General features: G+C 49.4%; 1 long non-coding RNA gene across 1 annotated transcript in view; it reads left to right on the plus strand.

Annotated features, from left to right (window-relative positions):
- Window positions 1–598: 598 nt before the first annotated feature.
- LOC134911866 (uncharacterized) overlaps window positions 599–25,261 on the plus strand; it is a 232,046-nt gene continuing 207,383 nt past the window's right edge. The window contains exons 1-2 of the long non-coding RNA XR_010176915.1: window positions 599–834; window positions 1,434–1,613. This is a non-coding gene — a long non-coding RNA (uncharacterized LOC134911866). The remainder of the gene's footprint in view (window positions 835–1,433; window positions 1,614–25,261) is intronic.

Genomic DNA, 25,261 nt, shown 5'->3' on the forward strand with positions numbered 1-25,261 from the left:
CCGACTTTCGGGAGCCTCCCGGCCATTCCGGGAGGGTAGGCAAGTATGGAGAATCTCTACTGGCAGAGATGCAGCTGCTATGGACCCAGAGCAGGCTGCTTCCAGCGACAGCATCTCCTGCACATTAAATGTCCCCCAGAAATAGCCCTGCCGCGGGGGCATACAAGAACAGGTCTGGTGAGCTGTAAAGCTGCGCACGTCGCCAAGGCCACAGGACCCGCGGCGCCCGCCGTCCTCTAGCAGCTGATGACCCCCGGCACCCTCCCTCCTCCAGCACATCACCAAGGCCACAGAGACCTCGGCGCCCGCCGTCCTCTAGCAGCTGATGACCCCCGGCACCTTCCTCCTCCAGCACATTACCAAAGCCACGGGAGCCGCGGCGACCGCCCTCCACTAGCCGCCGGTGATCCCCGGCACCCTCCCTCCTCTAGCATCCGATGCTCCTGTGGCCTTGGTGACGTGCTAGAGGAGGGAGGGTGCCGGGGGTCATCAGCTGCTAGAGGAGGGTGGGCGCCGCGGCTCCTGTGGCCTTAGTGATGTGATGGAGGAGGGAGGGCGCCGGGGTCATCAGCTGCTAGAGGGGGGGGGGGGGGGGGGCGGCTCCTGTGGCCTTGGCAAGGTGCGCAACTTTCCGGCTTACCAGGCCTCTCCTTGTATGTCCCCATGGCAGGCAGGGCTGTTTCTTTCGGGGGATGTTTAGGGGAAGCAGGGCTCTGCCTCCTGTGGCACAGTACAGTTCCCCGAGTGGAGGCCCGTACCTGGTTCTGCGGGCCCCCTTCTCCTCACATATAGAACCAACCTTCTCCTCACCTGAGGTGGATTGGAGCTCAAGTGGTGAGTGCCCGAGGAGCCCTGCACCCCCCCCTACCCATGTGTTTGTGTGTGATACCCTGTACCCCCCCACCCATGTGTGTGTGATACCCTGTACCCCCCCTATCCACGTGTGTGTGATGCCCTGTACCCCCCCATCCATGTGTGTGTGACACACCGTACTCCCCTATCCATGTTTGTGTGACACCCTGTACCCCTCTATCCATGTGTTTGTGACACCCTGTACCCCCCTACCCATGTGTGTGTGATACCCTGTACCCCCCCTATCCATGTGTGTGTGACACCCTGTACCCCCCTATCCATGTGTGTGTGACACTCTGTACCCCCCCCCACACACACACACACACACACACACGCACACTCCTGTGTTTGTGGTTGTAACACACTGTATCCCCCTACCCGTGTGTGTGTGTGTGTGTGTGTGTGTGTGTGACACCCTATATCTCCCTACCTCCCTGTGTGTATGTGACACCATGTACCCCTCTACCCTGGTGTATGTGTGCATTACACCTTGTACCCCCAGTGTATGACAACCTGTACACCCCTACCCCCTGTGTATGACACACTCTACACCCCTTACCCCTGTGTATGTCTCCTTGTAGCTCCCTGCTGCTGACCTGGTGGACGCTGGTTGGAATTCAGAGGACCCTTTAGCTTCGGGGAACCACACGCAGCTGACCCGACGGTGGATCTGCGCAACAGGATCACACTCCAGTGGCACACTCCCAGTTATTAATATCGGAGAGAGATACTGCTTCCACACTCAGCCGCTCCAGTTCATAGTAACCCCACAGCTAGTATTTTTTTGTATATATTTATATTGAGTATATACTCATTTTTATTGCTGAATCTAAATGTGATTTATTAATACAGTAAATGTGATATATTTTTATTACTCTCTTTTTCCCTAATTCTCCTTCTCTCTCTATTTTTCTTCTTCTCTCTCTTCTCTTATTCCTCTCTCCTCCTCCCTCTCTCCCTATTTCTTCTTCTCCTCCTCCTCCCAATCTCCTTTTTCCCTCTCCTCTTCTCCTCCTCCTCCCTTAATCCTCTCTACTTCCCTCTCTTCTTTCCATCCTCCTCACCCCCCCTCTCCCTCTTCTGCTCCTCTCCTCCTCCTTCTCATCACTCTTTCTTGTCCTACTACCCTCCCTCCTTCTTCTTCTCCTCCTCCCTCCTTCTTCTCCTCCTCCTCCTCCCTCATTCGCTTTCTCCTCCTCCTCCTCCTCCTCCTCCTTCGCTTTCCTTCTTCTTCTCTTCCTCCTCCTCCTCCCCTCTTTCTTTTTTTACTCCTCCCTCACTCTTTCTCCTTTGTCCTACTACCCTCCCTCCCTCTCACCTTCTTTTTCTCCTCCCTCCTTCCCGCTCTCTCCCTCTCTTGTTCTCCCCTCTCCCTCTGTCCTCCTCCTATCCCCTCTTTTTCTCTCCTCCTCTCTCTTTTCCTCCTCCTTCTTCCCCTCTCTTCCTCCCTCTTTCTTCTCCCTCCCTTTATCTCCCCTTCTCCTTCGTTCCTCTCTACTTCTCCTCCCCCTCTCTCTCTTCTCTCCCCTCTCTTCCTATCCTCTTCTCTCTTTTTTTCATCTTGCGCTGGGCGCCAAAAACCCTTGTTATGCCTCTGGCTGTCCAGAGCCGTCTTAACAGCAGTGTAGGCCCCTGGGCACAGCAATGCACTGGGCCCCCTACCCATGCTCCAGCGGTAGGGGTGGGAGGAGCTATCAGCTGCAGCTTTGATGTCCCGCGGGCAGTAGGGGGTGTTCTATCTTCTGCTCAGCATGTTGGTCCAGAAGCAGTGATTTCTGCTAATTACTCCTTTACTGCACAGATGGGGCTAAACTGTAGAAGGGGTCATTGTGCTGAATAAAGAAGCCCTGGTACATGACTTCTAGGGTGGTAGGGGGTGTTTAATACGTAGGGGAGGGGTGGATAGTGGAGTGGGCTTAATATCATTTTACGGTGGGAGGGCAGCTTGCTTGACTGTAGATATCTCAAGGTCCTGAAAATATATTTCTTAGCTTTGAATGGAATAAAATACTAGAGAGTTCCACCTTTCAGAAGGTTCTGGGGACTTGGGGATCAGAGTTCAGGAGCCAGAGCAATCCACCAACGAAAATCTAAAACTACATATTAGGCGTGTGGAGCTGGAGCAGGGACCAGCTGCTTGAAGGCTGATATCTCTGGTTCTGGGCATAGTAGAAACAAGCTGCCAGTGTCCACTAAAACGGGAGAGTCCCGGCTTTTGGCTTATACCCTTAGAAATACTCAAAGTCAGACAGGACCCGAAATATCTGGCTGGGAAGAGCAATTAACAGGCTTGGATGGGGACCACTGCTTTCAAGTCGTATATCTCTGGTTCCCCAGGGCCGATTTTCAAAAATCTGGTACCCCTGGAAAGAGGGGACCCTCAGCTATCAGCCTAGGGCCCTTATTCTCTTGGGGCCCTTGGGCAAGAGCCCATTGAGCCCGTACGAAAAGACGGCCAGGCTGTCAGTCCATATGTAAGCACGCCCCTGTCACTGAGTCTTATGTGATTGGGCAGCGGGGCGGGGGTGTGCACCAATTATATTTTTTATTAATTGGACTGAGATGCGAATTAGCGGCAGGGAAGCCGGGGTGGTTGATGGTGGCAATTTGTAGGACATTGGTGGGGGCAGCGCCCATTGGCGTGGGCAGCAGCCATTAGTGGAGGTGGTAGTGGGCATTAGCTTAGGGGTGGTAGCAGGCATCAGCTCAGCGGTGGTAGGGGTCATCGGCGGGACTCTGTGGACATTATGGCTGCAGTGCCTCACCAGCCACTGACCTCACCGCACGCCACTGATCCTTTGTGACATGGCCCCGTGCAGAACAGGGGGTGGCTCTCACCTTCTATCCAATGAGAAGGACAAACTTTACCTCAGCATTCACTATAAATATCTTTATATACATATATACATACATATATACCGTCCAATGCACCTATACACACATATATCCATATATACACATATATATACACATATATACATATATATACCAACATATACAATTTTTTTGTCAGGAACAGCAAGTTCCCTAGTGATGTTAATATGTTCTAATGTGTATGAACAGGTACTGAATGCCAATTTTTGAGGATCTGAGCAGGAAACATTATAGTCGACTTAAGAAAGATTTTCGAGTCGATCTCAGGGAGTAGTAACTGGGCAAAATAAATGTTTTTTTTGGGGGGGGGGTTTTGCGACCCTGAGGGGTCTGAGAGAAATCTATTCTATGAATATGACTCCCTCCATAAATATTATCACGTCTGTGATCGTGCCACAGACCTATATAATCATGCTATACATACATATTACATATAGGTATAATTCTATCTGATATCACATTAACATGTCCATATCCACCCAGTCAGATATTGTTGGTGCCGACAGGCACACCCCCCACGTCTGTGTCTCCCATATAGTTTTCTCCTGGGAAAAAAAATACCTCTACTGACATGTTGACATATTTACATGTAGCAAGTACCATTAGGAGTCGACAGCACCGACATAGTCATTCCCTTTGTGGCAGAGCCCTCAGCCTCAAATATGCAGACACACATGTACCAAACACCCACCGACATTACACTGGCTATAAGGGATAGACCCCAGTACAATCTGTCATGGAAACACAGAAGGAGTTTACCAGCTCATTTCCCCCAGCGCCCATGATATAGTGTTTTTATTTAAATTTATATTACACCAAACCACTGTGCCCCCCCTCGTTTTCCACTCTGACCTATGCAGCAGTATTTAGGAAGGACCAGCGTCTCTGTGAGGAGAAAATGGCGCTGGATAGAGCTGTGAGGGCTAAGCCACGCCCCCTCACCGGCGTGCTTCAGTCCCGCTCAAAATCACATATTTATACTGGAGGGGGTCTATATTTAGTGCCTGGGCACTTTAAATATACTTATTTGCCAGTGTAAAAACCTCAGTGTTCATGCTGCCCAGGGCACCCCCCCCCCCCTGCGCCCTGCCAGTGCCGCTGTGTGTGTGGGAGCATGGCGCGCAGCACGACCGCTGCGCGGTACCTCAACACTGAAGTCTTCTGCCGTCACTGAAGTCTTCTTTTCTTCTTTTACTCACCCGGTTCTTTTTCTGGCTCTGCAAGGAGGGTGATGGCGCGGCTCCGGGAACGAGCAGCTATGTGTACCAAGTGATCGAACCCTCTGGAGCTAATGGCGTCCAGTAGCCTTAGAAGCAGAGCCTTTGAACTCAGAGAAGTAGGTCTGACTTCTTTCCCCTCAGTCCCACGAAGCAGGGAGCCTGTTGCCAGCAGGTCTCCCTGAAAATAATAAACCTAACATAAAGTCTTTTTAGAGAAACTCAGTAGAGCTCCCCTGTGTGTGACCAGTCTCACTGGGCACATAATCTAAACTGGAGTCTGGAGGAGGGGCATAGAGGGAGGAGCCAGTTCACACCCAATCAAAGTCTTAAAGTGTGCCTATGTCTCCTGCGGATCCCGTCTATGGGGGTAATTCTGAGTTGATCGCAGCAGGATTTTTGTTAGCAGTTGGGCAAAATCAGGGCCCTCATTCCGAGTTGATCGGTCGCAAGGCGAATTTAGCAGAGTTACACACGCTAAGCCGCCGCCTACTGGGAGTGAATCTTAGCTTCTTAAAATTGCGACCGATGTATTCGCAATATTGCGATTACTAACTACTTAGCAGTTTCAGAGTAGCTCCAGACTTACTCTGCCTGTGCGATCAGTTCAGTGCTTGTCGTTCCTGGTTGACGTCACAAACACACCCAGCGTTCGCCCAGGCACTCCCACCGTTTCTCCAGCCACTCCTGCGTTTTTTCCGGAAACGGTAGCGTTTTCAGCCACACGCCCCTGAAACGCCGTGTTTCCGCCCAGTAACACCCATTTCCTGTCAATCACATTACGTTCGCCGGAGCGATGAAAAAGCCGTGAGTAAAAATACTTTCTACATAGCAAAGTTACTTGGCGCAGTCGCAGTGCGAACATTGCGCATGCGTACTAAGCGGATTTTCATTGCGATGCGATGAAAAATACCGAGCGAACAACTCGGAATGAGGGCCCATGTGCATTGCAGGGGAGGCAGATATATAACATGTGCAGAGAGAGTTAGATTTGGGTGTGGTGTGTTCAATCTGCAATCTAAATTGCAGTGTAAAATAAAGCAGCCAGTATTTACCCTGCACAGAAACAAAATAACCCACCCAAATCTAACTCTCTCTGCACATGTTATATCTGCCTCCCCTGCAGTGCACATGGTTTTGCCCAACTGCTAACAAAAATCCTGCTGCGATCAACTCAGAATTACCCCCTATACCCCTTGGTTCTTGAAGCATCCCTAGCATCCTCTAGGACGTATGAAAAAAAGGAAATGCAAGAAATTCTTTATCAAAATGCTGTTGGTAGTTTGATGTATGCAAGTATTGGGACATGACCTGACATCACACATGCAGTGAGTCGGGCAAGCCAGTTTGCAAATAATCCTGAGAGACAACACTGGATTGCAGTAAAGAGAATGCTAAGGTACCTCAAAGGTAAAAGTTCACTAAAGCTGAGATTTACAAAATCATCAGATACTAGCTTAAAAGTATTCTATGACGCTGACTGGGGGTCTGGATACCTGTTTGCACTAGCAGGCGCAGCCATATGCTGGGCAAGTAGGAAACAACCCACAGTGTAACCAATGGTGGGAACTTTGTGGTCAGCGGTGAGGTTACTTTCGGTCACCCGCTGACCACAAAGTTCCCACCATTGGTTACAATGGAGCGCATAGGCGCTACATTGTAACACTGCCGTGTGCCGCCTGTCAGACAGTACAGGAGCACACAGCCGATCAGGAGGGTGCAACAACGTGGCGCTCCCTGATTGGCTGAAGAAACCCTCTTAGACATCAGTCAGAGGGGGTTTCTGGCATTCGGGGAAAGGGGTCCCATGTGAAAACATGGGGCCCCTTTCAGTGCGAGGTCGGGTGTCTGTTTTTTTATTTTTACAAGTACGTGGATTACAAATGGATTACCCGAGGAGCCCTCTACACTGGATTTGGTGAGTAGGATTTTTTCAACAGGTACACCATGGATTCTACATGGAGAAGAGGACCGACCCTCGTGTGAACATAAGGTAAGTATGTGTATATGGTGGTGTGTATGTATGCATTAAAGTTATACTTTCAAGGTGTGTGTGTAATGTCTTTGTTGGGGTATTTTTTTAGTAGTAGTACTACAGGTACAAGCGGGCCCGGTTTTCCGCCGCATGCTGGTACTTGTGGTTCTCCCAAGTACCAGCTTGCGGGGGAGGCTTGCTGGGACTTTTAGTACTGCTACTAAAAACAATATTCATAACTTTCAACAAAGGCTATCAGCCCCCCATCCGCAGCCCATTGGATGGGGGGGACAGCCTCGGGCTTCACCCCTGGCCCTTGGGTGGCTGGGGGGGGGACCCCTTGGTTGAAGGGGTCCCCATTCCCCCAGGGTACCCCGGCCAGGGGTGACTAGTTGGATATTTGATGCCACGGCCGCAAGGCACTGTATAAAAGTGACCCCCGGCTGTGGCATTATCTGTCCAGCTAGTGGAGCCCGGTGCTGGTTTCAAAAATACGGGGGACCCCTACGCTTTTTGTCCCCCGTATTTTTGGAACCAGGACCAGGCGCAGAGCCCGGTGCTGGTTGTTTAAATATGGGGGAACCCCTGTCAATTTTTTTCCCATATTTTTGCAACCAGGGCCGGCTCAAAGAGCCCGAGGCTGGTTTGGTTTAGGAGGGGGGACCCCACACATTTTTTTTTTGAAAAATTAAAACATTTCCCACCCCTTCCCACTGAAAAACATGCACGGATCTCATGGATCCGTGCATGCCTATACAAACACGGGATAAAAAAGCAGGTCTGGTTTTTTTTAGCACTTTTTCACGATTTGTATTTCATCACGGCAGTGTTTGGCTATTGTCGGCAGTGTTTGTGTTTTGCACTTTTTAGTAAATTCCCGATTTCTAGCAAATTGCAGGCGTATTTGACCGATGGTGTATTGATTCCTGATTTTTTTCTGAAGAAAAAACGGCATCTCGGTCAAAATCGGGACCTTGGTAAATATACCCCTTAGTGTGATGACAAGGGAGCAATTGATCTTTTTTGTAGTACAAAGTATCATGGACAGTCTAAACACATTGCTATAAGACATCACTTCATTCGTGAACTAACTAGTGAAAAACAAGTCTATCAATGTGGAATACGTTGCAAGTGAAGAAAATATTGCTGACTTGTTGACAAAAAGACTGTCATCTCACTTATTACATGCATTCCTGATGTAATGTGGCCTGGAATATGTTTAATGTTGATTTATTCTTACTGTTTTTGCTTCACATTTATGTTTTCGGTTACAGGAATGATTTTATTGAAATGTTTAATAAAATTTCACGTTCTTTAAATATGTGACCGGAGATAGGTGCTCATTCCGAGTTGATCGCAGCCAGCAACTTTTTGCTGCTGCTGCTGCGATCAACTAGTCCACGCCTATGAGGGAGTGTATTTTAGCTTAGCAGGGCTGCGATCGCTTGTGCAGTCCTGCTAAGCTAAACAATTTTCTAGCAGAACAAGACTAGCCCTATACCTACTTACCCTGTGCGACGATCTCTGCGATGCTGGACCCGGCTTTGACGTCAGACATCCGTCCTCCGTTCTTCTGGACACGCCTGCGTTTTCCTTACCACTCCCCGAAAACGGCAGCCAACAGTCCGGATCCACCCAGGAACGCCTTCTTCTTGTCAATCTTCTTTTTTTTTTCAAGTACGTGGATTACAAAGGATTTCTCCGAGGACCCTGGACCCCTGGATCTCGTGAGTATAATTTCTTCAACAGGTACCCCTTGGATTCTACTGGAGAAGAGGACCGACCTGCGTGGGAACATAAGGTAAGTATGTATGTATGTGTGTATGTATGTAATAAAATTATACTTTCACGGTGTGTGTGTCTTGTCTTTTTTTGGGTATTTTTTTAGTAGTAGTACTACAGGTACCAGCGGGCCCGTTTTTCCGCCGCATGCTGGTACTTGTGGTTCTCCAAGTACCAGCATGCGGGGGAGGCTTGCTGGGACTTGTAGTACTGCTACTAAAAACAATATATTTTCTTTTACAACAAAGGCTATCAGCCCCCCCATCCGCAGCCCATTGGATGGGGGGGGACAGCCTCGGGCTTCACCCCTGGCCCTTGGGTGGCTGGGGGGGGGACCCCTTGATTGAAGGGGTCCCCACTCCCCCAGGGTACCCCGGCCAGGGGTGACTAGTTGGATTTTTGATGCCACGGCCGCAGGGCACTATATAAAAGTGACCCCCGGCTGTGGCATTATCTGTCCAGCTAGTGGAGCCCGGTGCTGGTTTTAAAAATACGGGGGATCCCTACTCTTTTTGTCCCCCGTATTTTTGGAACCAGGACCAGGCGCAGAGCCCGATGCTGGTTGCTTAAATATGGGGGAGCCCCTGTCATTTTTTCCCCCATATTTCTGCAACCAGGATCGGCTCAAAGAGCCCGAGGCTGGTTATGCTTAGGAGGGGGGACCCCACGCAATTTTTTTTGAAAAAATAAGCACTTTCCCACCCCTTCCCACTGATATACATGCACGGATCTCATGGATCCGTGCATGCCTATCCAATCACGGATAAAAAAAAAAGGTCTGTTTTTTTTTAGCACTTTTTTACGAGTTGTAAATTTTCACGGCAGTGTTTGTTTTTTTTTTGCTTTGCACTTCTTAGTAAATGACCGAGATTCATACTTAAACAGCCGCGTTTTGACCGATGGTGTATTCATTCGTAATTTTTTTGTTGGACTTCCAAAAAATTACGAATGCCCTCATCACTGCCGTGATTATTGCTTAGTAAATTACCGAGATGACACTTTGATGAAAAAACGGCATCTCGGTCAAAATCGGGACCTTAGTAAATTTACCCCAGAGAGTGCGTGTAGAGCTGAGACCGGGAGCAGAGCTCAGTGAGAGACTTACAGTGCTTCCTGCATGTACCGCGCCTCCGGAGCTATCACAGAGCCGGGCGGCACACCATCTTAACAGCGGGAGTCAGACTGCACGGCTGTACAGTCCTCCGTCCCTTACCACTGGAGACAACTTCTGCTGATATACCGCAGCCAAACAAACAGACTGATAAGTACCGCTATCATTGCTGTGTTACCTTGTCTTACATAAGGGGCCAATTATCTATTACAATAGTACTTCCAAGACACCTGTGTGTTTACTGAATAAACCTGCATTACTGTTTAAGTTCATTAAGTGTGTGGACTGACGTCACTGCACCAGGCACTCCGCTATACTCTGCCAACAAATGTGACTTACAACTAGTGGACCCAAGCCAAACCAGATGAAACAGACCCACAGCGTAATGCCACCACCTTCATGCTTTACTGTAGGTACTGTGCACTCTGGCATAAGACGTTCTCCTGGCAATCACCAAACACGGCCATATGATCTGAATAGTGTAAACCATGATGTCACTCCAAAGAAGACATTCCATAAGGGTATACACTGGTTATACTACACATCGTGCACTGGATCCATAGGGAAACATACTGAGTATACTGCTGCCCACATGAACCATCGGGTTCATATATCTGCAGGGGCATAGAGAAGGTGGACGGGCCTGGGTAATGTAGGGGGCGAGGACTAATCAAGGGAGGCATGTCCATGCCCACTAAAAAAAAAGTGCTGGCTGCTGGGGAGAGAGAGAAAGAGGCTGCTGCCAGCTGACAGGTAAGGGGGAGGGTGGGCGGACCCGGGCCCCTCCAGCTAGCCCAGGCCTTGGTAATTAATACCCTCTTCCCACCCCTCCTCTCGGTGCCTCCGAATACGTATGTGTGTGTAAATCTGTCTCTAATACTAGCCAGTGCCTCCTCAGCCATTGACTACACTGCACCTCACTGCTCAGCTGGCCCCTCAATACGTAGCTAGAGGAGAAGCAGACAACAGTGTTCCATGGGATATTTGCCTCAAGATTTTTCAAGTCTTGGAAAGAGGCCAGATGTAATAAGCCTTGAAAAGTGATAAAGTGGAGAGAGATAAAGTACCACCCATCAGCTCCTGTCATTTTTCAAACACAGCCTGTAACATGGCAGCTAGGAACTGATTGGCTGGTACTTTATCACTTTCCCCTGTATCAATTTACAAGGCTTAGTATATTAACCCTAAAGTTGACAGATGTAAAGTACCAACCAATCAGCTTCTGTAAGTTTTCAAACACAGCCTGTAACATGGCAGTTAGGAGCTTATTGGTTGGTATTTTATCTCTCTCCACTTTATTTCTCTCCAATATTTGCTACCTTATCCGCCCTCCCACCTCCACCCACCCTCCCTGTTTGGTACTTTCAAGCATCTTCCCAATGAGATATCAAGCAGTCTAAATAAGGGAGTAGTTGCCTATAGCAACAGATCAACTTCGAGGAGGGATTTACTAAGTACATATAAAATGATAGGTAGCAGCTGATTAGTTATTTTGTAAAATGTCTCTGCTTGTCCACTTCATCACTCTTTTCACTGATGGATACATCACAAGTGTTCAGCATGGATTTCTCTCTGTAAATTTTGTTCCACCTGAAATCCCCCCCATCAGCTGTGTACCGCATGGAGTCCCCACATCAGCTTTGTTCCGCCTGGAGTCCCCCCATCAGCTTTGTTCCGCCTGGAGTCCCCACATCAGCTTTGTTCCGCCTGGAGTCCCCCCATCAGCTTTGTTCCGCATGGAGTCCCCACATCAGCTTTGTTCCGCATGGAGTCCCCACATCAGCTTTGTTCCGCATGGAGTCCCCACATCAGCTTTGTTCCGCCTGGAGTCCCCCCATCAGCTTTGTTCCGCATGGAGTCCCCACATCAGCTTTGTTCCGCATGGAGTCCCCACATCAGCTTTGTTCCGCCTGGAGTCCCCCCATCAGCTTTGTTCCGCCTGGAGTCCCCCCATCAGCTTTGTTCCGCCTGGAGTCCCCCCATCAGCTTCGTTACGCCTGGAGTCCCCCCATCAGCTTTGTTCCACCTGGAGTCCCCCCTTCAGCTTTGTTCCGCCTGGAGTCCCCCCATCAGCTTTGTTCCGCCTGGAGTCCCCCCATCAGCTTTGTTCCGCCTGGAGTCCCCCCATCAGCTTTGTTCCACCTGGAGTCCTCCCATCAGCTTTGTTCCACCTGGAGTCCTCCCATCAGCTTTGTTCCGCCTGGAGTACCCCCATCAGCTTTGTTCCGCATGGAGTCCCCACATCAGCTTTGTTCCGCCTGGAGTCCCCCCATCAGCTTTGTTCCGCCTGGAGTCCCACCATCAGCTTTGTTCCACCTGGAGTCCCCCCTTCAGCTGTGTTCCACCTGGAGTCCTCCCATCAGCTTTGTTCCGCCTGGAGTACCCCCATCAGCTTTGTTCCGCCTGGAGTCCCCCCATCAGCTTTGTTCCGCCTGGAGTCCCCCCATCAGCTTTGTTCCACCTGGAGTCCCCCCATCAGCTTTGTTCCGCCTGGAGTCCCCCCATCAGCTTTGTTCCACCTGGAGTCCCCCCTTCAGCTGTGTTCCGCCTGGAGTCTCACCATCAGCTTTGTTCCACCTGGAGTCCCCCCTTCAGCTGTGTTCCACCTGGAGTCCTCCCATCAGCTGTATTCCGTCTGGAGACCCCCCCCCCCCATCAGCTTTGTTCCACCTGGAGTTGCCCATCAGCTGTATTCCTCCTAGAATTCCCCCCATCATCTTTGCTTCTGCTGGAATCCCCCCATCAGCTTTGCTTCTCCTGGAGGAACCCCCCCATCAGCTTTGTTTCATCTTGTCTTCTTCCTAAGATACGCCTACCCTACAGTGGAATGACTGGACACTATCATTGTCCCAGCTACGTTTGCAGACTGTAATATACTGTATGAGGAATAGTGAAGAAAAAAGGACACATCGCATCACTGAATCAGTGCGTCTTGCACTTTTAACCCGCAAAATTTGATTTGAGCAAAATTCCGCAGCACCTCTGCTCCCTCCTGCTGGGGGTCTTCAGCTCTTACTGCAACCTGCAGGGGGAGCCAGCACAAGTGGCCGGGTCATACATGTAAATAGTATTACATGACATTATATTTTTACAGGCCTCTAGCACTGGCAGCATCTTGTACCTGGGTGCTGTGTGCCAGGAGCTCATTCAGTACAGAACATTATTCAGCCAGACTTAGCAAGTCATGTCTTGTCTCCCCAGCAATCCTTAGCTGCGGCTTTGCTTGTTATTCGAAAGACTGTTGTATTCAGTGACGTTGGGAAGCGATATAAGAGTTAGAAAAGCGTGGAACCGCAAGCTCACCTTTTGTTTGGGTGCATATAAAAGAGAACACTACTAGGAAGATCTTTTGTTATTCCACCTTAAATTTGATACATGCGTCTGGATCGTTTCCATAACCGCTCTGTTAGCACTGACTGTTCAGAAGGAGAAAAGTTAAAGCACTTTCTGAAGTGGAACCATTTTTACTGCACTTGTCTTTCTGCAGCCACAGAAATATTTACAGAGCTTAGGATATGATGCGGGTTATAGAACAGCCATTTGTCTTCTAATGATACTTTTACCTGCGTCTAAGCCTAATGGCAGGCATTTAGCTGACAGATCTGTGGATATGTATCTATCGTAGTCTAATATTCATTTATTATAGTATTTCCTGGTAATAAGGAAACACACTGAGGTCATTCATTGAGACGTACTGTGGAACGTTAGTTTTAGCAATGTGAAAGCTCCATATGCAAATACTGCTTTGTTCTCACCTATAGAAAGCAGCAACCTAGGGGTAATTGTCCTAACTGAATCATGGGCGGGAAGGGAGGTGGACCAAACTTTGGAAAGAGAGAAAACACCAACCAATCAGTTCATAACTGTCAATTTAAAGGCTGTGTTTAAAAAAAAAAATGCTGATTGGTTAGTACTTTATCTCTCTCCCACTTTATCTCTCTCTCTGAGGTGTGATTTCCCCCGTGTGATGTACATGGCCATGCCCATTCCCCACAAAACTTCTCACCTTGCTGATAGGTTGGTACTTTTGGGCAGATTTACCAATTAGTAATATTGGGGTAAATGTATGAAGCAGTGATAAAAGTGGAGAAGTGAGCCAGTGGAGAAGTTGCCCATGGCAACCAATCAGCATTGAAGTAACATTTATAATGTGCATATTATAAAAATATACAGAGCAGCTGATTTGGTTGCCATGGGCAACTTCTCCACTGGCTCACTTCTCCACTTTTATCACTGCTTCATACATTTACCCCAATTATCACTGCTTCATACAATTACCCCATTGTGTGATATTATTCTTAACATTCATTACAAAAGTTAAATGGTGCGCCAGCCAATCAGCCATGTGTTTAAAAAAATGACAATTAGGAGCTGATTGAACGAGTGATAACAAGAACATAACTCGTTGTTAAGTCTACCCTTTTATCTCTCTTCATTTTATCTCCAAGCTTTGATAAATCTCCCCCTTTATCTCTCTCCGCTTTATTTCTCTCCAAGCTTTGATACGTCTCCCCCTTAGTCTAATACTGTATGTTTTTGTTTTTTTATGTAAGGAATGGGGTCTTTGTGTATCTGAAATCTGTGTGGCAATCTTATGACTACTGTACATGGGGAACATCTATTAAAGGGCAGTTTGTGTAAGGTTCTATAATGTTCTTGTAGAAGGGAAATATAGACTATGTAACAGAGTGCCCCCATAAAATAAATATATATGCCACGATTAAATGCAGAATTAATATATTGTCAGCATGATAATTATTTTCATTATTGCGGGAGTGCTGCTGTATACTTTGTCAACATTCATAATGACGAGTTTCATAATGACATGAGAAAGTCGACATGCTTGTATTGCCGACATGCCACGTGTCGTCATTGACCACATCAACATTCATTGTGTCGACACTGAGGAAATGTTGACATGTGTAGAATGCTGACAACACGTCCCTGATAGTCTAGTGGGGACTTACCTGGTTCAGTGTGTTTCGGGACCGGTGACGACATCAGGATAACTTCCGGTTCATCCTGTAGCATTTCTGGTCGCTAACTCCTGACCCCCCCACCCCTGTGCCTAAACCTAACATCCTCTCTCGCAGCCTAACCCTCCCCTCCCACAGCCTAACCCTAACCCTCCCCTCCTGCATCCTAACCCTCCCCTCCCACAGCCTAACCCTAACCCTCCCCTCCTGCAGCCTAACCCTCTCCTCCTGCAGCCTAACCCTCCCCTCTCGCAGCCTTACCCTCCCCTCCTGCATCCTAACCCTCCACTCCCACAGCCTAACCCTAGCACTCCGCTTCTGCAGCCTAATCCTCCCATTCTGCAGCCTAACCCTAACTCTCCCCTCCTGCAGCCTAACCCTCTCCTCCTGCAGCCTAACCCTCCCGTCTCGCAGCCTTACCCTCCTCTCCTGCAGCCTAAACCTCCCCTTCCTCAGCCTAACCCTAACCCTCTCCTCCTGCAGCCTAACCCTCTCCTCCTGCATCCTAACCCTCACCTTCTGCATCCTAACCCTCCACTCCCACAGCCTAACCCTAGACCTCCCCTTCTGCAGCCTAACCCTCCCATTCTGCAGCCTAACCCTAACTCTCCCCTCCTGCAGACTAACCCTCTCCTCCTGCAGCCTAACCATCCCCTCTCGTAGCCTTACCCTCCCCTCCTGCAGCCTGAACCTCCCCTTCCTCAGCCTAACCCTAACCCTCTCCTCCTGCAGCCTAACCTTCTCCTCCTGCATCCTAACCCTCTCCTCCTGCAGCCTAACCCTCTCCTCCTGCAGCCTAACCCTCCCCTCCAGCAGCCTAATCCTAACCCTGGCCTCCTGCAGCCTAAACCTCCCCTTCCTCAGCCTAACCCTAACCCTCTCCTCCTGCAGCCTAACCCTCTCCTCCTGCGTCCTAACCCTCACCTCCTGCATCCTAACCCTCCACTCCCACAGCCTAACCCTAGCCCTCCGCTTCTGCAGCCTAACCCTCCCATTCTGCAGCCTAACCCTAACTCTCCCCTCCTGCAGCCTAACCCTCTCCTCCTGCAGCCTAACCCTCCCCTCTCGCAGCCTTACCCTCCCCTCCTGCAGCCTGAACCTCCCCTTCCTCAGCCTAACCCTAACCCTCCCCTTTTGCAGCCTAACCCTAACACTCTCCTCCGGCAGCCTAACCCTCTCCTCCTGCAGCCTAACCCTCCCCTCTCGCAGCCTAACCCTCCCCTCCCGCAGCCTAACCCTAACCCTGGCCTCCTGCAGCCTTATCCTAACCTCCCCCCTGCAGCCTAACCCTCCCCTCCAGCAGTCTAACCCTAACCCTCCCTTCCTGCAGCCTAACCCTCCCCTCCAGCAGTCTAACCCTAAGCCTCCCTTCCTGCATTCTAACTCTAACCCTCTGGTCCCTGCAGATGCCAACATGTTCATGGATACAAACATAAAGTAAAATTCTTTAATACATCCATTCAGTTTTTTAGAACATAATAATCTGCCACCTTCAATATAGAATATTATTAATGTTCTCTATCGTTTCTGTAGGGTAGTGATACTCCTATAGTGTTGCTGGAAATATGTGTGTACAGACTTGAGGATGTAGTAGCCCACTTCTTAACCAGTGGAGTGGTTTTATTGAAGATAAAGCAGGTACAGCCATACTCACTGTTATACGCACTGGTAGATGGGGTGGTGCTTGAGCAGAGCGCTGTGTCACACTGCTCACCAGTCGGTGAGTGTATGTACAGTAGGTACTGGATAACAGTGCAGGACTAGAAAATTATGTGGATCACAGTTAATCACAGGTCTCCCTGGAGCTAAGTTGAAGACTACTGTCTCCCACTATGGCACTCTCACACAGTCCCAAAATGGCTCCGCACATGATCAGTAGTAGCCTCAGTGGCCATCTTGGAACAGGGATTGAAGCTTCTCTTGAGGAGTAGCAACATGGAGTCTGCGCAGTAGCACATTCCACTTTCAACATATGTTTTCTTCTATCTTGATCCAATGTTACCCTTTGGCACTTCAAAAGAAAAAGACCCACCACGTCACCGACACGGGCCAAGCCTCTTAGCTCCTTGAAGCAGGAGACATGAATGGCTGGGTGCCCGCCTATGTCATAGATGGCCAGCCAATCAAGAGTAGTCTCTCATGTCTGATAGATGAGAGACCAGATGCAGATTGTAAGCATAACATACAGTCCAACCCATGTATCAGCAAGCTACACTCACACCATTAAAACTCTTACACAGGCTAACTGTTATAATGAACTTTGTGCCCACATAGGATGTAAGAGCAGACCTGGTGAGGAGGCCGCACCTAGGGGGGATTTATAATGAACATCTGCTTTGTTGTATAGTTTTCGTGCAGTTTGCAATGTACTGTATCAAAGACAAAACTGTTTGTGAAACTGCAAGTTTTAGGACTGGTAGAGCTCATATCGTATTGCCGGCCTTGAGACCTGTCCAAGATACATCCTGTACAACATGTAGGAAGCGTCACTTTTCCGTGCTGCGTGCCAAACCACAACATAAAAGTTAGATATGTTAGATCTGCTTCTGATACTCTAAATGGCTCAGAACCTGCCGGAACAGACATGAAAAGACCTGTTCCCCCGATTCCACGCAGACATCTTATCCCAGGAGCTTCTCCCCCTTGGCCAAGACATTTGAACTGAATCTATATAAATTTTAAAATAAATAATAGTTTTGAGGCAGGTCTGGTGAGGTTGGTCATTCCGGGCTTCTCCTGCTCCCTGCAGCCAGATGAGGGGGGCACAGTGTGATGCCCGGAGTCTGCGGTGCTGGGCGGATTGTGTGGGGAGAGTGGGTGGGATGCGGAAAGAAGTCCATAGCTGGTGTTAGTTACTCTCCGCACCGAAGTTTGGCTTTGCCGGCCTTAATACATATGACAATGCGGTATATATCCTGAAAGTAGGGTTTTTACCGCATTTTACTATTAGTACCTCCCACCTAGGGGCTGACCAAGCAGCTCCTCCTCCTGGCGCTGTCGTTTATTAAGGACAATCTATAAAATAATAGCTAGAAGCTGACTGGTTGGTACGGGCAACTTTTCCACCTGTCCTCTTTAGGTTTGATACATTTTCCCCTGTATCCTTTCTGTCACACCCACTCCCTTAGTGACATTTCCCAACTTTTCTTAATTAATAGCCAAGCATCAAGCGTGGAAATACTGGGGGTAATTCAGACCTGATTGCTGCTGGGCGTTTTCTCACAGGCTGCGATCTGGTCTACCCTGCGCATGCATATGCACCGCAATGCGCAGGCGCAACGGAGTGCAGCAACGGGGTTTGCCGGCCAGCGACGAGATGGTGCGAAATTTCCGAACGCACCGGCGATCGCAAAGAGATTGACAGGAAGAGGCTGTTTGTGGGTGTTCAGGAAAACGCAAGAGGGACCCGGCGTTTGGAGGGAGGGTTTCCGACGTCAGCTCCGGCCCCAATCATCGCAGCAGCAGCGTAAGTCCTGGATTGAGCAAAAACTGCACAAATTTATGTTTGTGCACTTCTGCTACAAATGCGAACGCATCCCTGCACATACTCCATACCCTCCCCCTGTAGGTGGCGACTACCTAATCGCAGGGATGCAAAAAACGCACCCTAGCGATCAGGTCTGAATTAGGCCCATTGACGGGTATAGCGAGCGCATCGCTTTAGTAAATATGGCAGTCGGCGTGAAACTCCCTGATCAGGGTGAGGCCATGTAAGTGGCTCTAAACTGGTTGGGAAGCGAGAGCTGGCAGAGAGTATATAAACATTTCCTGGCATTATATACACACGCACACAATAAGGTAAAGGGGACAGAGAACGGAGATCATCTTACACCCCGGTGCACTGAGGAAGAACCACACGTGTAGTGCGAGATGGAATGATACAGAGTTCAATAACACAGGGCCAGGACTTAGCATGAAATGTGGAATATTCCGGGGTAGTGTGCGAGGGGTGAGCTGCTTGTGGCTATTATTTTGTCTTGGTTCCAGCGTTCATCCCAGGCAGGGCTCACAGCCAGGATGACACTGAACTCTGGGGAGGAAGACTGAAGTTTCTTACAGGCAGGAACATCTGACCTTCAGCAGGTAAGGATAATGAAATAAAAGAAAGGAGAAGAAGAAACATACAATAGTATGCAAAACAAATTAGAAGTATAAATAAAATAAAAAATGCTTTCAATTTAACCATACTTGCAGCCAGATTGGCTCAGTTGGAGGCGTGTTGCAGTACATTTGGTGAGGCGCTTGGTGTAATTCTGCTATTCTGTCATCCTGGCTCGCACTCACTACACGATGCTGCATTTATATGTGTTATGCAGCGATGGGCGGGGCCATGATAATGGAAGTAGTGAGTGTGAGGCCATCATGAGGCAGCACCCGTGTGTGAGGCTCTGGGAGCAGGGTGTGTGAGTGTGAAGTTATTGGGGCAGCACCCATGTGTGTGAGGCTATGAGGGCTGTGTGAGTGTGTGAGGCTATGGGGACAGTGTGTGTGTGTGTGTGTGTGTGTGTGTGTGTGTGTGTGTGTGTGTGTGTGTGAGGCTGTGTTGACAGCGTGTGAGTTTTAGGCTATGGGGGCAGCACCCATGTGTGGGAGACTATGGGGGCAGTGTGAGTGTGTAAGGTTATGGGGGCAGTGTGTGTGTGTGAGGCTATATTTTCTGAAGGTAGTCTCATGTAGGTGGGGCCAATATATCATGTTAAGGTCGACAGTCATTAGGTTGACCACTATTTTCATGTGTCCACCATTTTCATGTGTCGACCATTTGTCCATGTCGACCATGTCAATGTCGACCAATAGTGGTCGCCCTAATGACTGTTGACCTTAACATGCAACATGGTCGACCATTCATACCGGAACCGGTCAAAAGGTTGACAATTTATTTTTATTTTAACCCTAGTCCTAACCCTAACCGTCCCCTTCCGCAGTCTAACCCTAACTGTCCCCTTCCACGGTCTAACCCTAACTGTCCCCTTCCGCAGTCTAACCCTAACTGTCCCCTTCCACGGTCTAACCCTAACTGTCTCCTTCCACAGTCTAAACCTAACTGTCCCCTTCCGCAGTCTAACCCTAACCGTCCCCTTCCACAGTCTAACCCTAACTGTCCCCTTCCACAGTCTAACCCTAACCGTCCCCTTCCGCAGTCTAACCCTAACCGTCCCCTTCCACAGTCTAACCCTAACTGTCCCCTTCCACGGTCTAACCCTAACTGTCTCCTTCCACAGTCTAAACCTAACTGTCCCCTTCCGCAGTCTAACCCTAACCGTCCCCTTCCACAGTCTAACCCTAACTGTCCCCTTCCACGGTCTAACCCTAACTGTCCCCTTCCGCAGTCTAACCCTAACCGTCCCCTTCCACAGTCTAACCCTAACCGTCCCCTTCCGCAGTGTAGCCCTAACTGTCCCCTTCCACAGTCTAACCCTAACCGTCCCCTTCCGCAGTCTAACCCTAACTGTCTCCTTCCACAGTCTAACCCTTACCGTCCCCTTCCGCAGTCTAACCCTAACTGTCCCCTTCCACAGTCTAACCCTAACCGTCCCCTTCTGCAGTCTAACCTTAACTGTCCCCTTCCGCAGTCTAACCCTGTCTCCTTCCACAGTCCAACCCTAACCGTCCCCTTCCTCAGTCTAACCCTAACTGTCTCCTTCCGCAGTCTAACCCTAACCGTCCCCTTCCGCAGTCTAATCATAACTGTCCCCTTCCACGGTCTAACCCTAACTGTCCCCTTCCGCAGTCTAACCCTGTCTCCTTCCACAGTCTAACCCTAACTGTCCCCTTCCACAGTCTAACCCTAACTGTCCCCTTCCGCAGTCTATCCCTGTCTCCTTCCACAGTCTAACCCTAACCGTCCCCTTCCGCAGTCTAACCCTAACTGTCCCCTTCCACAGTCTAACCCTAACCGTCCCCTTCCGCAGTCTAACCCTAACTGTCTCCTTCCACAGTCTAACCCTAACCGTCCCCTTCTGCAGTCTAACTCTAACCGTCCCCTTCCGCAGTCTAACCCTAACTGTCCCCTTCCACAGTCTAACCCTAACCGTCCCCTTCCACAGTCTAACCCTAACCGTCCCCTTCCGCAGTCTAACCCTAACTGTCCCCTTCCGCAGTCTTACCCAAACTGTCCCCTTCCACAGTCTAATCCTAACCGTCCTCTTCCGCAGTCTAACCCTAACTGTCCCCTTCCACAGTCTAATCCTAACCGTCCTCTTCCGCAGTCTAGCCCTAACTGTCCCCTTCCACAGTCTAATCCTAACCGTCCTCTTCCGCAGTCTAACCCTAACTGTCCCCTTCCGCAGTCTAACCCTGTCTCCTTCCACAGTCTAACCCTAACCGTCCCCTTCCACAGGCTAACCCTAACTGTCCCCTTCCACAGTCTAACCCTAACCGTCCCCTTCCGCAGTCTAACCCTAACCGTCCCCTTCCGCAGGCTAACTCTAACTGTCCCCTTCCACAGTCTAACCCTAACTGTCCCCTTCCACAGTCTAACCCTAACCGTCCCCTTCCACAGTCTAACCCTAACCGTCCCCTTCCACAGGCTAACCCTAACTGTCCCCTTCCACAGTCTAACCCTAACCGTCCCCTTCCGCAGTCTAACCATAACCGTCCCCTTCCGCAGGCTAACTCTAACTGTAGCCTTCCACAGTCTAACCCTAACTGTCCCCTTCCACAGTCTAACCCTAACTGTCCCCTTCCGCAGTCTAACCCTGTCTCCTTCCACAGTCTAACCCTAACCGTCCCCTTCCGCAGGCTAACCCTAACTGTCCCCTTCCACAGTCTAACCCTAACCGTCCTTTTCCGCATTCTAACCCTAACTGTCTCCTTCCACAGTCTAACCCTAACCGTCCCCTTCCGCAGTCTAATCCTAACTGTCCCCTTCCAAGGTCTAACCCTAACTGTCCCCTTCCGCAGTCTAACCCTGTCTCCTTCCACAGTCTAACCCTAACTGTCCCCTTCCGCAGTCTAACCCTAACTGTCCCTTTCCACAGTCTAACCCTAACTGTCCCCTTCCGCAGTCTAACCCTGTCTCCTTCCACAGTCTAACCCTAACTGTCCCCTTCCACAGTCTAACCCTAACCGTCCCCTTCCACAGTCTAACCCTAACTGTCCCCTTCCACGGTCTAACCCTAACTGTACCCTTCCGCAGTCTAACCCTATCCGTCCCTTTCCGCAGTCTAACCCTATCCGTCCCTTTCCGCAGTCTAACCCTAACTGTCCCCTTCCGCAGTCTAACCCTAACTGTCCCCTTCCACAGTCTAACCCTAACCGTCCCCTTCCGCAGTCTAACCCTAACTGTCCCCTTCCGCTGTCTTACCAAAACTGTCCCCTTCCAGAGTCTAACCCTAACCATCCCCTTCCGCAGTCTAGCCCTAACTGTCCCCTTCCGCAGTCTGACCCTAACTGTCCCCTTCCGCAGTCTAACCCTAACTGTCTCCTTCCACAGTCTAACCCTAACCGTCCCCTTCCACAGTCTAATCCTAACCGTTCCCTTCCACAGTCTAACCCTAACTGTCCACCCTAACCCTAAAAATCAGGAAAAAACATGTGTCGACCTTTTCTGTGTTGACCATTTGAACGTCAACCTATGTTAACCTGTCAACCTTTTTACTCTGTTGACCTATTGACTTTCTATTTACTATCTACCATTAACCGTCCCCTTCCACAGTCTAACCCTAACCGTCCCCTTCCGCAGTCTAACCCTAACTGTCCCCTTCCGCAGTCTAACCCTATCCGTCCCTTTCCGCAGTCTAACCCTAACTGTCCCCTTCCGCAGTCTAACCCTAACTGTCCCCTTCCACAGTCTAACCCTAACCGTCCCCTTCCGCAGTCTAACCCTAACTGTCTCCTTCCACAGTCTAACCCTGTCTCCTTCCACAGTCTAACCCTAACCGTCCCCTTCCGCAGTCTAACCCTAACTGTCCCCTTCCACAGTCTAACCCTAACCGTCCCCTTCCGCAGTCTAACCCTAACTGTCTCCTTCCACGGTCTAACCCTAACCGTCCCCTTCCACAGTCTAACCCTAACTGTCCCCTTCCGCAGTCTAACCCTAACTGTCCCCTTCCGCAGTCTAACTCTAACTGTCCCCTTCTGCAGTCTAACCCTAACTGTCCCCTTCCACAGTCTAACCCTAACTGTCTCCTTCCACAGTCTAATCCTAACCGTCCTCTTCCGCAGTCTAACCCTAACTGTCTCCTTCCACAGTCTAACCCTAACCGTCCCCTTCCGCAGTCTAACCCTAACTGTCTCCTTCCACAGTCTAACCCTGTCTCCTTCCACAGTCTAACCCTAACCGTCCCCTTCCGCAGTCTAACCCTAACTGTCCCCTTCCACAGTCTAACCCTAACCGTCCCCTTCCGCAGTCTAACCCTAACTGTCTCCTTCCACAGTCTAACCCTAACCGTCCCCTTCCACAGTCTAATCCTAACCGTCCCCTTCCACAGTCTAACCCTAACTGTCCACCCTAACCCTAAAAATCAGGAAAAAACATGTGTCGACCTTTTCTGTGTTGACCATTTGAACGTCAACCTATGTTAACCTGTCAACCTTTTTACTCTGTTGACCTATTGACTTTCTATTTACTATCTACCATTCAGACACATTGTAATACAGGGGAGTGCACAGTTCAGTATTATGAGTACCAAAGAAGAAGCAGAGTATCTTATATATCCTTAGACACTGTCCTGAGCCTACCTGCCTTTATGTTGCCTTGTGCTATTTATTAGTGAACATCCACCTCTTTCTGATGCTCAAGGTGATTAGCTATAACATTGCTTTATTAAAAGGAACCTCTCCCTTCTGTAGTTCTGCAGTTGGCCATTCTTTCCTCTGTGTCCTGCAATATCTGCACTAGTGTTGTATTTATAGGTGTACTGTACTATTAGTGTTCCCTGTGCCCACTTAGTGCATACCAGTCTTCGGATCTGTTAGAGCTCATCACTCCTCAGTAGTAACTATCGGGAACTGCCTCTGCTGCTCACACCCGCTGTCCTAAGGGCTTGTCTGTTCTGCAGCACTCTGCCTCCAGCTCTCCTCCCCATTCTGTGGAGCTGTCCGCGGGAAAGCTCTATTTTACTCTCTTGTCTCTTCACCTTGGTGCCAGCTGTTACACTCAGCCATACCCCGGCGTCTGCACTGCTCTGACCGGATCTCTCTGAAGTTCCCCTCACTGAGCGCCGACTTCCTGGCTCTGAGGTGCCTCACTACCGGTCAGAACCTGACCTCTCGGCGGACTAACTGCTAATTGTATTAGCCAAGTCTACCATAAAGAGAAGACTTTACAAAAACAAATACAAAGCATTCAATATGCAAACATTCATAAGTCTCAAAAATGCCAGATTAGACTTTGACCAAAAACTTATAAAAAAAAAGACAGCCAAGCTCTGGAACAGCATTCTTTAGACACATGAAACTAAGACCAACCTGTACCAGAATGATGGGAAGAAAAAAGTCTGGAGAAGGCTTGGAATGTCAAATAATCTAAAGCATACCACATCCTCTGTAACACACGCAGAGCTGGATTTAGACCTCATGGGGCTGTAGGCAAGATACCAGTTGGAGCCCCCCCTCCTTCAAACGATCCATAGCACTATTTGTCATTCCTGATTGCGAGTGACATCACAAAGTACCTTGGTGCATGTGTAGTGCAATCGCGGCGGTGCGCAGTCTACCAATAATCAATCAGTTGCATGATCCTGTCTCATGCCTAACCCCAAACCTCACCCTAACCGTAACCTCTAACCCTGAACCCATTCCACTAAATCCTACACAACCCTAATACCCTATTCCTAACCCAAGCCTCTTAACTAACATTAAACTAAACCACTACACCAACCATAATACCCTAACCCTAAGTTTATTCTTCTTAGTACTATAAAGGTGGATGGCCCTATATCCGTTGCTGCTTACATACAGCACAATTGTGATCTGAAAGAGTGCTAGGGATTAGAAGGTCGTTGCGAGGTGGCATCTGCAGTGGGGGCTATGGTGTGGACACAAAGAGCTGGTGGTGTGGTGGGTTAGGGTACATGCACTGGCATGTGTGTGACTGTGCCCTGCATAGTGCCTATGACATATAATTAACGATGGTGATAAGTTATCAGCACAGACTATGGTGGACTTATCTTTCACGGGCTGCGTGGCACAGGGCCTTCATTTTCATTTTCACACTGCGAGCACTGGGTGCCTGCCTAATATAACAGTGACATTACTGGGGTGCCAAAGTAATTTTACAAGCTAGACACTGACTACCCAATTAAATAACCCTGCAATTGATAGATGTCGGTATAAGCATACAGGGAGACACCCACTTTTTAAGGACACTATTGGATTATTTTTTTTATGGTAGGTGGGAAGTGGGCAGGACTGCCTTATATTACATGTATATTACATGCACAGTGCAGACAACCAGACTCTGGGTGTATGGGCGAGTCCGCGCAATGTCATGACATCACTCGGTAGTCACGCACTGCTACTCTGGGAATGT

Source organism: Pseudophryne corroboree, chromosome 4 (genome assembly GCF_028390025.1).
Source record: "Pseudophryne corroboree isolate aPseCor3 chromosome 4, aPseCor3.hap2, whole genome shotgun sequence".
NCBI lineage: Eukaryota > Metazoa > Chordata > Amphibia > Anura > Myobatrachidae > Pseudophryne > Pseudophryne corroboree.